General features: G+C 36.0%; 1 long non-coding RNA gene across 4 annotated transcripts in view; it reads right to left on the bottom strand.

Moving 5' to 3' along the window:
• The window catches only part of LOC113413702 (uncharacterized), a 78,557-nt gene that overhangs the window by 46,456 nt on the left and 19,102 nt on the right, over positions 1 to 12,999 (bottom strand). For all 4 annotated transcript variants that reach the window (XR_015749395.1, XR_015749394.1, XR_015749396.1 and 1 more), the window contains exon 2: positions 12,257 to 12,408. This is a non-coding gene — a long non-coding RNA (uncharacterized LOC113413702). The remainder of the gene's footprint in view (positions 1 to 12,256; positions 12,409 to 12,999) is intronic.

Raw genomic sequence — 12,999 nt, 5'->3', positions numbered from 1 at the left:
TTCATATATGTTTATGGGAATCATGTTTAATTCATTTGGAATGCTTACTAAACAAGAAGCCATCTGTCCAGCTGATCTATTTCCATTTTTGTAATTCATCTGTTGATTTAAATGACTGTCATAAAGGGAAGAAAAACTTGATGGTGCTGTAACTAAAGGCATTATAGAGATGTGTAACAGTCACATAAACACATAGGTTTGGGAATCCAAACATTGGAAGGAATTGCTCAAAAAGATCCAATCTGCTATCGGTGGCATTGATGGACCCGAGCAATGGGTATTGTTATGAAAGTAGTTCATCCACTCTGACATTCATCCATGTGCTTGCTCAACCTCCGTTCCTATTGGTCAAACACAATTTAGATTCTTGCCTGCATTTGAACAAAAGCTTAACTGTTCTTCCAATCTGATTTAATGTAAGGAGTGGATCATAAAACATTTCATTTGCTTTGCCAGATATTTTCCCCTCACACTTACTGTAAAAGAGGTGGTGCTGGGAATCCACATAGGCCAAACCTGAGAATCTTCATTCTTTGAACTGTTAAAATTGCATTTGGCAATTTGGGGGCTTTCCCTCCCTTTCCAACATGCACATAAATATGGAAATCATAAAAAGATATGAATAATGAAGTCATAAATCAAAAGACTGTCATTACAACATGGTTACTATAAGTAAGAATGCATGTGTTTTCCCAAATATTTCTTTTTTAATGATGGTAAAAGCTGAATCTTTCATACTTCTTTACGTTTCAAAAAAGTGTTCTGTTTAGCTAGAATTTCTGCCAGTCTCATCTGAATCATTACTTCTCAGACAAAGCAAAGCAAAACAGCCTTGCAAACAGGTTCTAGATTGATTCTAGCTACACATCCAGGTTCTTCTATTAAAGCTGCAAAGACTACAAGGAAGTTATTGGTGAGAAGCTGCTGTTAATCCTCCACACCTATTGAATGGAATTCTGATGTTGGATCAAAGAGCATGACCTGAAGAACAATGTTTGAAGTGTTCACTCAAACCTGTTCCCAGACAGTGTTAATAAATCCACTCTGCGTGAATCAGAAACAGCCTTGCCTTGAGTTCCCTTCAGAATGAGGGAGACAGTTTTTAAAATTATGACAGTGGATAAGGATAAATCTAACCTCTTAAGAAATTTTGCACACTGAAGCTGAAGAGGCTCCAGTGCCTCTGCCAACAGAATAGATATTGGTATCTATTTCCTACTCGGTTCTATAACATTCGTTGTTATCCAAAGACTCCAAAATGTAAACACTGCAGACTAAGTTGGATTTGAAGCAGTGCATGCATTTGGATTTGAAGCAATGCATGCATTTCCAAATGCTGTCAATCAATCTAAAGAATGTTGGTTAAAAAGCTGTAGAAGCCACTATTGGCCACATACCCCATAGGGCTGCCTTCCAGATGTGTGGATCTCAACACCCATTCTGGCAGGCAAAGTTCATAATCTTAAACACATCAAAAGTTGGAGAAAGCTGTAGTAGATACAGGAGAGAACTAAGGAAGTAATGTTTCAACCCTAGAAGTACAAATAACTGAAACTGTACAAAACATAGCATAGCTACAATGGAAAATAGACAAACAAATTTTGTTCTATTATTTCATAATATATTTTCAATGAAAATCAAGTTGAAATATTTTATTTTACAGATTTTCTGCTTAAGGCCAAATTTCGCATTTTGAACTATCCATTCATAAACATCTGTAATGGCAAGGAGCCAGCAATATTCTTCATCTGTCCATATTCATAGAAATATCCATCTTGGAAAGATTTTCCCCTCCCACTGATGTACTGTGAGCCAGAACAAATGCGATCATCTTTTAAACTATCCTTTCATGTGGTATTTTGGCATATTGGTTCCTGAAGTGTCCTTAATTGTTATTGTAATAATAACACAGGAGTATTTTGGCTTGAATCAACATTCTCAAGCTTACATGCCTGTGAGTCCCATTACTAACAGGATAACTGAAATTCCTCAGCAATCTCATATTTGCAACAATTTATTCTAAATCATATTACTCCAGGGAGAACTGTGCACAAGAGTTTAGAATAATTATTATCTTGCTGGAAATGTGCAAAGGATGTCATTCCAAAATGGTTATTAAAATGAAATTCTTAAGGAAATATATAACAGTGACATTTTGGGCTACTAGATACTATGTTATAAAACTCTTTAAGAGTTTTTAATTTTGAAAGAATTATTGGCCGTAGCAATAGCTTGATGCTATACTGCAATGTCCAAGAACTTTTTTTTAGTGTTTAATATGTAATGGATCCTTAAATGGCTTATTGGATACTTTTTCACATTTCAAGAGATATTGGAAATCAACATAATAGAGATTTCCACAAAGTCCTGCCTTTCAAAGGGAATTAGAAAATGAACAGGTGCTCATAAGGAAATTATGTGAGCAATGCACTTGACTTCAATCATTGTGTCATATTCATCTATGGACATTTAGAACAGGGTGTGGGATTTTCTTTTATCACAGTGGCTTAAGGAAATTCTTCCATGCCATTTGAAAATAATATGTAAAAGGCACCCCATAAATGCAGTGTCAACACTTTGATTAACCAATTACATCTAATTCAGGCTAATTAATATGTATCACAATTTCTTCTTAGTCTTTTTTTAGATAGATTTTATAGCCTTCCCATTTAAATCAGTCCACTCTGATCCATTAATGTGTTCTGCATGTATCTGCCCCCAAAATTGTACCCTCTGTTTTCTAGCAAGATCCCACGCTCCTGGAGTGCGCAGGATGGTCCAGGGTTAACTAAACAGGCAGCTGTTCACTATTTATTTTTATCCTCTTTGTTAGATGGATAGCCATGTTCTCCATATATTACAGACCATCCAACCTCTGCAGTTAATCAACCAGAGCGCTTCAGAATGGCTGTTCATTCATCCTAACGACTCATTGCTGTGGCTTTCATTCAGACATATGTGATCCTTGTAATTAGATACTATTCCAGATAGTAATCTTAACTTGCTGTTTCTAAGCTTCACTTTTGGTTTTCAATTTTATGCGGGCAACATTTGTAAGGCATTTCATGGCAAGTTTTGCTTCGTCAGAAAGCCACTAATCTAGTTCAGTTATAAAATTCTGCGGATCTCTATGTAAAATAATGACTGCAGGAAGCAATGTGTTTTGCTTGTCTGCCAGCTTTTCATACAGTATGAGTATATCACTTTACAGCAGACTCATGGTAATGATTAGATTTCATTGTCCTTTTATTTATATTTCCAATTATGCAGCATGTATTTATTTTAGTAAACATGCATACCTTCAGCTTCTGGTGCTAATGTAAAGGAGTTAACAATTCAAATGCATATTTCAGTCAGTCAGTTAATATCATGAATAACAAGTTCACTGGTTCCAATGACTCTATTTCGAGTAAATCTGGATCCGGCACTAGGAGAAGCTGAAAAACTTCCCAATTTTTTTAAGACCCAATCAAGGTTAGATTGGCATTTCTTTGTAGAATCACCAACTGAAATCCATTATCACATTTCATAATCACTTATCATTTTGCATAGCATGAATTTTTAACACACATTCACACACACACACACCTCACATATGAATACACAGAAGACTGAATTTCCTTCAGAAACTTGTGCCCATCTGTAATTGGTTTGGACAGTGATAGCCAAATGTTAGCCTGTTGGCCAGATATGGTTTCATTCTCATTTTTTCTCACGCTTTCTCTGTATTCTACAAGAGACGGGATGTGCAAGGCATTATTTCTCACATGGCAGACATCTCTCACAGCAGGAAATACAATGTATCCCAAGATCTCAGGGTGGTAGAGGCATCTTGAGCCAAGACCTAATATATACAGTCCTTGCTCATTTTATCTTAATGAAAACTATAGATATCTCAAACACACATTGACTGCTTTGAAATTCAAGCTTCAAGGACTTCTAATATTTCATATATAAGGTGAACATTAGGACTCTACAATTCTTTTGCCCAAAGTTAAAATATGGGTCCTAGAAACACCCAGAAACTTCCTTTCTTCCACTCGATGAAGGTACATTTCAGCCATTGTCTTCGCTGGCAGTATTTTTTCAAAACAAAACAAACAAAACAAATTTCAGAGGTAGCAAGCAATAGTAAAGATGATAGTTGAGGCCCTAATCAACACCTGATATCCCACTATAAAGTATGCAAATCTAGCAAACGTGGACTACATGATAAATCTTTGCACCTATCACTCTAATTTTGACTGACTCCCACATAGTGATTTTGCAAAAATAAGTAATCTAGTATGAGCTCTCCCAAACACTACTAAAATGACTGAATCAAAGGTCCTGCTCAAAGTAGTGAAATGAGAGGTTTCAGTCAGTAGAAATTTATATAAGGTCCAAATGTGAACAATCCCTAAAATTAATCATAAATGGTCAGAACTCAGTCTCCTGAACTGTAGGACAGCACCTTAATCACTATACCAAATTGGCTCTCTCTGATTATTTTCTCACACAATTTCCCCTAGCTTCCACACACTCGATGTAAACAAGATTCCGTTCCATTCCATTCTATTCTACTCCTATTAGGCAGTATTTTGTGCCAATTCCTCTTCCAATACAGCTTCTCCCATTTTGCTTTCAGTTTCTTTTTGGTGACCAACATCTATTCAAGGCGCAGAAGTTATTTAAAATGAAAAAAGGGTTGGTACTGATGTTCAACACTTAAATTTCTATCAGATGCTGGAAAGTGGGTAGTGTTCGTTTTGGAATCACAACAGGGCAGGCTTACAACAGTTCGAGTGCTCTCAGGAATGGCACAACCACAATGAGCACTGTGTGATTTATGATCCTTACACGGTAAAGATTTTTTTTTCATTTCAAATAGCATGTGGTACTATAATTTTTTGAATCAGTTGATCTGTAGAGAAACATATCATTGCCATAATGTCTGATGGTCATTTGTAGACTTTCTGGTCACAGTGACCTTAAAATTGTTTTGTGTGTATGTGTGTGTGTGTGGTGTTTATGTATGTGGAGAAAGTGAGATAGGAGTACATCTGAGCATACATAGAGAATGAATTAAACATAAAAAATATTTCCTCTTTATTTTTTTGGGCTACATTTTATGTAAACCATATAATATTGATCAGAACATTTATGAGATTTACCTAAAATAGGTCAAAAATTATCTTTTGTTTTTTTCATTGAATGGATATTCTTTTTTAAACACTCTTAATGAAGTCTAATTTCTAGATGAGGACTTGAACAAAGCATACATGGTTATTCTGGGCACCTTTAAAAATGATCAACATTAATAATGATAATTATTTTGAAAGGTATGCCTTTCTGTAACACCTATTATAGATTACAATAGATTATATCTATTTCCTGCCATATGTGTCTTTGTTTTATTGATTAATAGGATTTATAGTACCGGTTAATTATGAAATGCAGTTGCATTATAAAAATATTATCAGGATCTAAATGTAAATATTCAATAGAATGTACTAGAGTGAGCTAAAATGAGCAAGTCTTTATCCAGTTTATATAGTAAACCTGAGATAAATGATCATATCCATATGGTATACAAAAAGGGCAGAAGATAAAACAAATTATGATGGTCTATTATGAAGAAATGAGGGTGGATTTGGACAAAAGGAATTTGAGATCAAATTCATCCTAACCATGTAATTTGGAAGAAGTGACTATGGCTTGAATACTTGTATACTCTGCAAAATGGAATACTCTCTTTCTGAATGTCTTCAGAAGAAAATGAATAAACAACTGCAAAAATCTTTGGTCATTAAAAAGAAATGCCAAGATTGTGTCTACTATTCTATAACGGGTGGGGAATGTTATGACTGATTTATCATTAGCTCCATGTGTTACCAATCTTTCTTTCTTTTCAGTGTGGTAATTCTATAGTTGAAACTAGACATAGCTATTTGGCCATTGGACAATAAAAAAATAGCAAAATCACTAAGAAAACAGCACTGTGTCACACAATGACATAATAACAAGACAGCACAGTAACACAACTTTCACATCAGGGAACCATGGTTTTTCCAAGTCACTAACCTATGGTTTTGTTTCTTAATACTGTTATTTTTTTCATGAATTTTATGCAGGAATTCAGGCTTTCTGCTGAGTAGATGTGAATGGGATGTTTATTTGCACACTCTCTCCACATTTACACAATGCATTTCTTTATCATCACTTTCCCACAAACTAAATGGAGGGGAACAGTGTTTTTTTTTTTTCATTAGACTTGAATAATTTTGTTCTTATTTTTGATGTTACTGGCAACATTCTTTAGCTGCTAGTTGGTGAGCTGATTCATGTCAAAGCTGTTCCTAAGTTGCACAGAATGTAGTTTCTGCCAGGAGAAATACCTGTCCCTCCCTCCCTTCCTTCCTAACATACAGTTAGTGGTTTAGAACATCCTTGGAAAGGAACGATAGAGGCCATACCAACACTTGGATGTGTTCCAACAACCAGTTTTCCTTCCTATTTAGTTTTCTCATTTTGTTTTTCATTTTCTGCCTTTTGTTCATACATTCTCCCTTTTTCACAACAGAGAATGTTATTTGTTATCTTCCTTACTAAATGATATAGATACCTTTTCTTTTTAATGTTTAGCATTACTTGGGTGCCAAGCATGCCTGTATTTCTCACAAAATACCTCAAGAAGGAAAGAGGAACAGATATGAAATAACATATGCTGCCTTTAAAAAAAAAAAGTAGGTAATGGGGGATTGGCTTATGCACATTGATAAATGTTAATGTATTTATGATTCAAGCATTTTTAACTTTACATTCCCTTAATTTTTACGTACAGGTAGTCCTTGTTTAATGAGCCATATTGGGATAGCAACTTGGTCATTAGGCAACATGGTAGCTACATGAAACCATGATTCTACTTATGCTCCTACTTTAGTTTTCCTTTGCTTTATGAACTTGCAAAGGTTGTACATGGGAGGAAAGTCACAAAGTTACCTTTTCATCATCATATGTTAACTGTAAACAGTTGCTAAATAGATAGTGAAAAACCACAATGCAACAAATGAATAGTGACAATAATGTCAATATCATAAGAGAAACAATAACTTCATACAGAAGGAGTATTTACTATATATAGTGGTGATATTTTTTTTAAGAATACTCCGAAGTACTGGAAAGAAATATCTAGCACTATTCAGTTACCATGGGGATGCTGCAACAATCCTAAATGTGAAAAATAAGTCACTTTTTTTCAATACCATTGTTACTTTGAACAGTCACTAAATGAATAGTTGTAAGTCAAGTACTACCTGCATGTTGTCTCTGTTAGATATATTTAGCAATAGCAATAGCACTTAGACTTATATACTGCTTCACAGTGCTTTACAGCCCTCTCTAAGTGATTTACAGAGTCAACATTTGCCCCCAACAATCTGTGTCCTCATTTTACCGACCTTGGAAGGATGGAAGGCTGAGTCAACCTTGAACCGGTGAGGATTGAACTGCTGGCAGTTGGCAGAGTTAGCCTACAGTACTGCAATCTAACCACTTTGTCACCATGGCTCTTTAGGAACTTTAGACTAGTTTAAGAAATTTTAGAACACCCATGGCTACTATAATGACTTGTTTTATCCCAGTGTCTGTAGTCTAATACGAACTGGATGGAAGGAAGCCAGTTGAGTTTAATCTCATCAAGATGGACTTAGTGATTGTACATTGAGTTGTTCTAGTTGTTGTAGTAGGCACTGCTTCTGCTAAAGTAGGTCTGTGACTTGGAGGTCCGTTTGGACTCCCAACTATTGCTTTACGAGTAGATGGAGATCAGGGTCAGGATCACACATCAGTTAGTGCATTGATTATGGTCCTCCGTTCAGCAGGAGGAATTTGCAATAATGATTTGTGCCCTTACCAGTACATGATTGGATTATTTCAATGCATCATATTTGGATTGCCATTGAAGATCATCTAGAAGCTCCAGGTGCCCAGCCATTGCTCAGAGCTTTGCATTGGCTTCCTATTAGCTTCTAGGTGAAAGGCGAAGTGCTGGTTATTGTCATTAAAGTTCTATATGGTTTGGAACTCAAGTATTTTGTACAGCCACTTTGTCCAAACAAAATTCATCTACTCAACCAAACTATCTAAGGTAAAAAGGCTGGTGCCTTCCCAAGCTTGTAGGTGTTGCTTGTCAGCTGTGGGCCCTATACTAAAGAATTGCCTCCCTTTAGAAATCAGGCTGGCCCCTACATTACTAGCATTCCAGAAATCATTAAAAAACATTTTTAAGGACTTTTGGAGAGCGATGAGATGCCTATGACCCATTGATGCTATTTATAATGGTTTATGGGGTTTGTTTAGAGTGAATGCTTTAATTAGAATTGCTTGTTTGGGCTCTTAATTACTGTAAACCACTGAGAGTCCATTGATTGCAGTGACAAATAAATGAATTAATACAGAACTCACCTGCTGTCCTGTCTCTTTGAAACCTGTGGAGCTATTCATCCTTCTAGAAATTAAAGAATTAGTAACTGGGGAATTAATAGATGTTTCTCCTCCCCCCCGCCTCCAAGATCTGTAATACATTTCATATATTCAGATAGCCAAAACATGTTTGGAGATAATAGATGTTTATAGTTGTGTTCTGCCAGAACACAATGCAACCAATTGGATAAGTTTTCTATCAAATTAGTTTGCCAAGACAAAGAAAACAGAATACTTAGAACTATCTTAAAACCACTTCTACACATACAGATAATTATTTGGGCTAAGAATAACAAGGAGAATAATGATGGTCTGTAGATGGACTTTAATTTCAACCTCAGTTTAATGAAATGCCCAACCAGATGGTCATTAGATGACTTTTGCTAAATTACACGTTATCAGTCTCAAGGTTGGTTTACACATGAAATAGCAACTACACAGTAAAACCATCAGAAGCATATCTGGGGGGAAAAAGGAGGAACAGTAACGTTTGATATCTTCAATGGATATTTCTTTCCTTCCTCTCTGCTGTCTTTCCCAATCCATTGAATGGCAAATTTCTTGGGAGATTTTTTTTTCTTTTTAAATATAGAGTATCAAATTAAATGTAGAAAGGGAGAGAAAATAGACTTTCTCTCTATACGTTGCTGGTTGTGTATTTTTATTCTGTGAAAGACACACAGCTTGTTTTGAAAAACAGGTTGGCTCGATATTGTAAAAATAAATTAAAGCTCATTTCTCAGGTACACATTGTTACTTGTATGTAGCACATATGTTACCAAGTTTCAGAACTGACAGAAAACTTCAAAACAAGAGAAGGAGTTTGGAGCTGACTTAAAATTCCTCTGAACTTCATTTTAGTTCATAAAATAAATATCAGATTGTGGGATACATCTGTCTTTCTGTTTTCCCCTTAACATTTCCAGAAATAGAAGAAGGGCACATAGAAGGGCTACTCTTTAGATTCTAAGAATCTTTCCCAAATTTATATTGAGCCCTGGAGGTGTAGCAGTTAGAATGCAGTATTGTAGGCAAACTATCCACAGTCTGGAGTTTGATCCTGATGGAATTAAGGTTGACTCATCCTTTTATCCTCCCAAGGTCAGTAAAAGGAGCCAGGTTGTTGGGAGGAATATGTTCAAGTTGTAAACTGCCCAGAGAGTGCAGTAAAGCATTATGGGATGGTCTATAAGTCTAGGTGCTATTGCTATTGTTACGCTACTAAAACTCTCCTGCCTCTTCGTCTGTTTGTGAATTTCAATTGGGCAAAACAGTATAATATAGGGCAACAATTTTTGAATCAGCCTCAAATGGGCTAACTTAAAGGATGCATTCAAAAATCTGGATGCTATTACTTTTGTGGGTTTAATATTCAGCAAAATTGTCACTGCTTCAGCGCTGCCACACTCAACTCAGTCACATGATCACTCTTTCCAATGCTTCCTGCCAGTTTTCCACCAGGGAAAACCTATGGGAAATCCAGAAGTAGGTCAGAATCCACTCCCACTTCTAATGCCTTTTTGCCTGCCAGGGTTCGTTCTATTCTCTGGTTAAGGTAAGGAAATATCTCTGAAACAATGACTCAGCCGATGACACGTTGTCTATTAAATTTCTACGAGAAGCGATACTAGAGAAAAATGCTACATAATCAATACACATTAAATCATGCAATAAGTCTTAAATAATTCTAGAAGAAGTAATAAATTAAGATCCTGCTAAGAAAATATTATTACTTAAAGAAGAAATTAGCAAAAATTTTCAGTTACTAAGGAGGTAAGATGTAAGAGAAGATAGCCTTCCACCCTTATTTGATTGATTATTATTATGAGCAGGGTTTGTCCCCAAACCTTCTAATATTGTACCAACTATGTTGCTACTGGTTGCCCTCCTCTTCTCTTTCTTTCCACCTTTCCCCCCATTATAGACTTATTAAGAAAACTGGGTCGTTATATGATATGGGCCTAAGCTGATATTTTAAAGCCTCTGCTTCAACTAAGTCAGAGGTCTCCAAACTTGGCAACTTTAAGACTTGTGGACTTCACTTCCCAGAATTCTCCAGCCAGCATAGCTGGCTGGAGAATTCTGAGAGTTGAAGTCCACAAGTCTTAAAGTTGCCAAGTTTGGAGACTTCTGAACTACATGCTTCATATCAGAGTCAACGTTTTTCAAGTATTTTCTCTTTTAGAGCTTGAAGGTATGCCATCCATATTAGTTTGCATTCGCAATTTTTCTTCCTGCGGAAATTTGATCTTTGAAGATGATTCTCTGTTTCCTCCTCTTCCTCTTTTGGATGAAGAACACTGGTCAAAAAAGTACAGCAGTGGAGTTCTAGTGGAATAGGTGAATGGCCTACAACAGATCTAACTTTTATCTAATGTTAAGACATCCTTCCTCTCAGGAGCTCCCACATTTTCCCTCCCTCAGTCGTAAAGAAATCTTTTTTAAGAGACCTAAAACCTGCGTGGAGAAACTTCTTGAAAATTTCCCATTTGTGAAGTTCTATAAGTCAACCTGGCATAATACCAAACTTAATATCTTCAGAATCATTGCTGGCCTTTTCTCCCTCTACCATTTTATACTGGCCAATCTCAAAGCAATGTATCCTGACTGGAATGATGACAGGTCTAAATTATACATTGGAAGTGCACAAAGCTCAGGAAAACTAGAGAATCCTAATTCTGAATTATCAGTTTCAAGGTCAGTGTACTGGTTTTCCCTGCCCTCCTTTCTGCATTTTAACAGTTGCTTCCAATAAAAGCAGGTCCAGAAAAGATATAATCAAACTCCCTTACCATATATTGTAAATTTATACACCTGCCTATACAGAAAGTCCCAGACATACCACAGTCCATTTAGTGATCGTTCAAAGTTACAATGGCACTGAAAAAAGTGACTTATGACCAAATTTAACACTTACAGCCTTTGTAACATCCCCATGGTCATGTGATCAACATTCAGATGCTTGGCAACTGGTCCTTACTTGTGATCCCTTCTGAAACTGTCTGACAAGCAAAATCAGTGGGGAAGCCAAATTCACTTAACAACCATGTTACTGACTGGACAACTGCAGTGATTCACTTAACAACTGCAGCAAGGTAAGTCGTAAAATGGAGCGAAATTCTGTAAAATTCAGGGTAAAACTATCTCGCTTAGCAACAGACATTTTGGACTCAATCGTGGTTGTATATCAAGGGCTACTTGTAATTATCTTCTTATAACTGGGTGAAGGTTTTCGTTCACATCCTATTTAAGGGCTCCCACCGATGACTACGTTCCTACAACAGATATAAAAACTGGTAATGATCTGCCATCTATGACAATGGCTCCAACTATGCAGTTCATGTATTCCATTGACAGTTGGCCAAATTAATAGTCAAGATCATATTTGAGATCAGAAGAACGAATGTCAAAATGGGATAATTTGCATTTATCAATGCATACCTGTAACAATTACATTTTAATTAACAATGCCTTTTTAAGCCTACACAAATATTTGGGCAAGAGAGATTTGATGTACCAGTACAAACAGAAAGATATTGTTTAAAATATAATATATTAATAGTTTCATATTGGACTATTCAATATTTTTCTACTCATTCTCCCTGTATTCTATGCTTTCAGAAAATCAAACTTCAAGCCCCACTGAGACCAATCCTTAAACCAATCTATATATTTCAGATAATCTCAATAGATAAAGTTGATAATCAGAAAGGGACATAGGGATTTTAACAGGAACCTCTTTCTAGGAAAACGATCTTCAGCTATGATCATGGCACTCTCTTTCATGTGTTACCTTTTCCTTCAATGAAGTTCTGGAGATATTGGAGAAGATGAAATCTGGAAGGAGTGGAAGAGGATGAAGAGAGATTTTGCTTTCACTTCCTCAATCCAGATGAGTTAGTTTGGTACATCAGGTTACCACTGTTGGCTGAAGGCTCACTGTCTCTGGAAATGAGGATAGAAAATGGAAAACAAACCCTTTATGGACTTCTTTTAAGTCAAGAAAGACTTTTGGATTAGATGTAAACGTAAGACGTAAGCACATGCCAATTAAAACTCTATGAAAAGATCTTTAGATTCTCATCCAAATAAATAGATAATCCAATGTTTTTGTACTGAAGAGAGATTAAGGACTTAAACTGAGTTTGTTTTTTTTAAAGCAAAAGTGGACAGCATAAAACATGGAATTTTGTAGAGATAGTCAGATTTGTACCCAAATGGAGGTAGGAATTTTTTTTTTGCATGGATACTAGTATTTAGAAAGAGCTTGAAGATATACAGGCAGTCGTTGGCTTATGACCACAAAGTTTCCATTGTTCAACAAAATGGTTAACTGAATCATGGCCAATTTTTATGACCTTTTTTTTTTTTTGCTTTGATTGTTAAGTCACTGCAGTTGTTAAGTAAAACATATAGTTATTAAGTGAATCTGGCTTCGCTTGTCCGAATCTGATTGAGAAGGTTGCAAATGGTGATCACATGATCCCAGGATGCTGCAACCACTTGTAAATACATGCCAGCTGCCAAGTGCCCATG

This window comes from Notechis scutatus, chromosome 4, assembly GCF_049901735.1.
Source record: "Notechis scutatus isolate UNSWTSFEM ecotype Mainland chromosome 4, rNotScu1.2, whole genome shotgun sequence".
NCBI lineage: Eukaryota > Metazoa > Chordata > Lepidosauria > Squamata > Elapidae > Notechis > Notechis scutatus.
The sequence above is the reverse complement of the archived record's forward strand: the minus strand, read 5'-3'. Positions and strand labels throughout refer to the sequence as shown.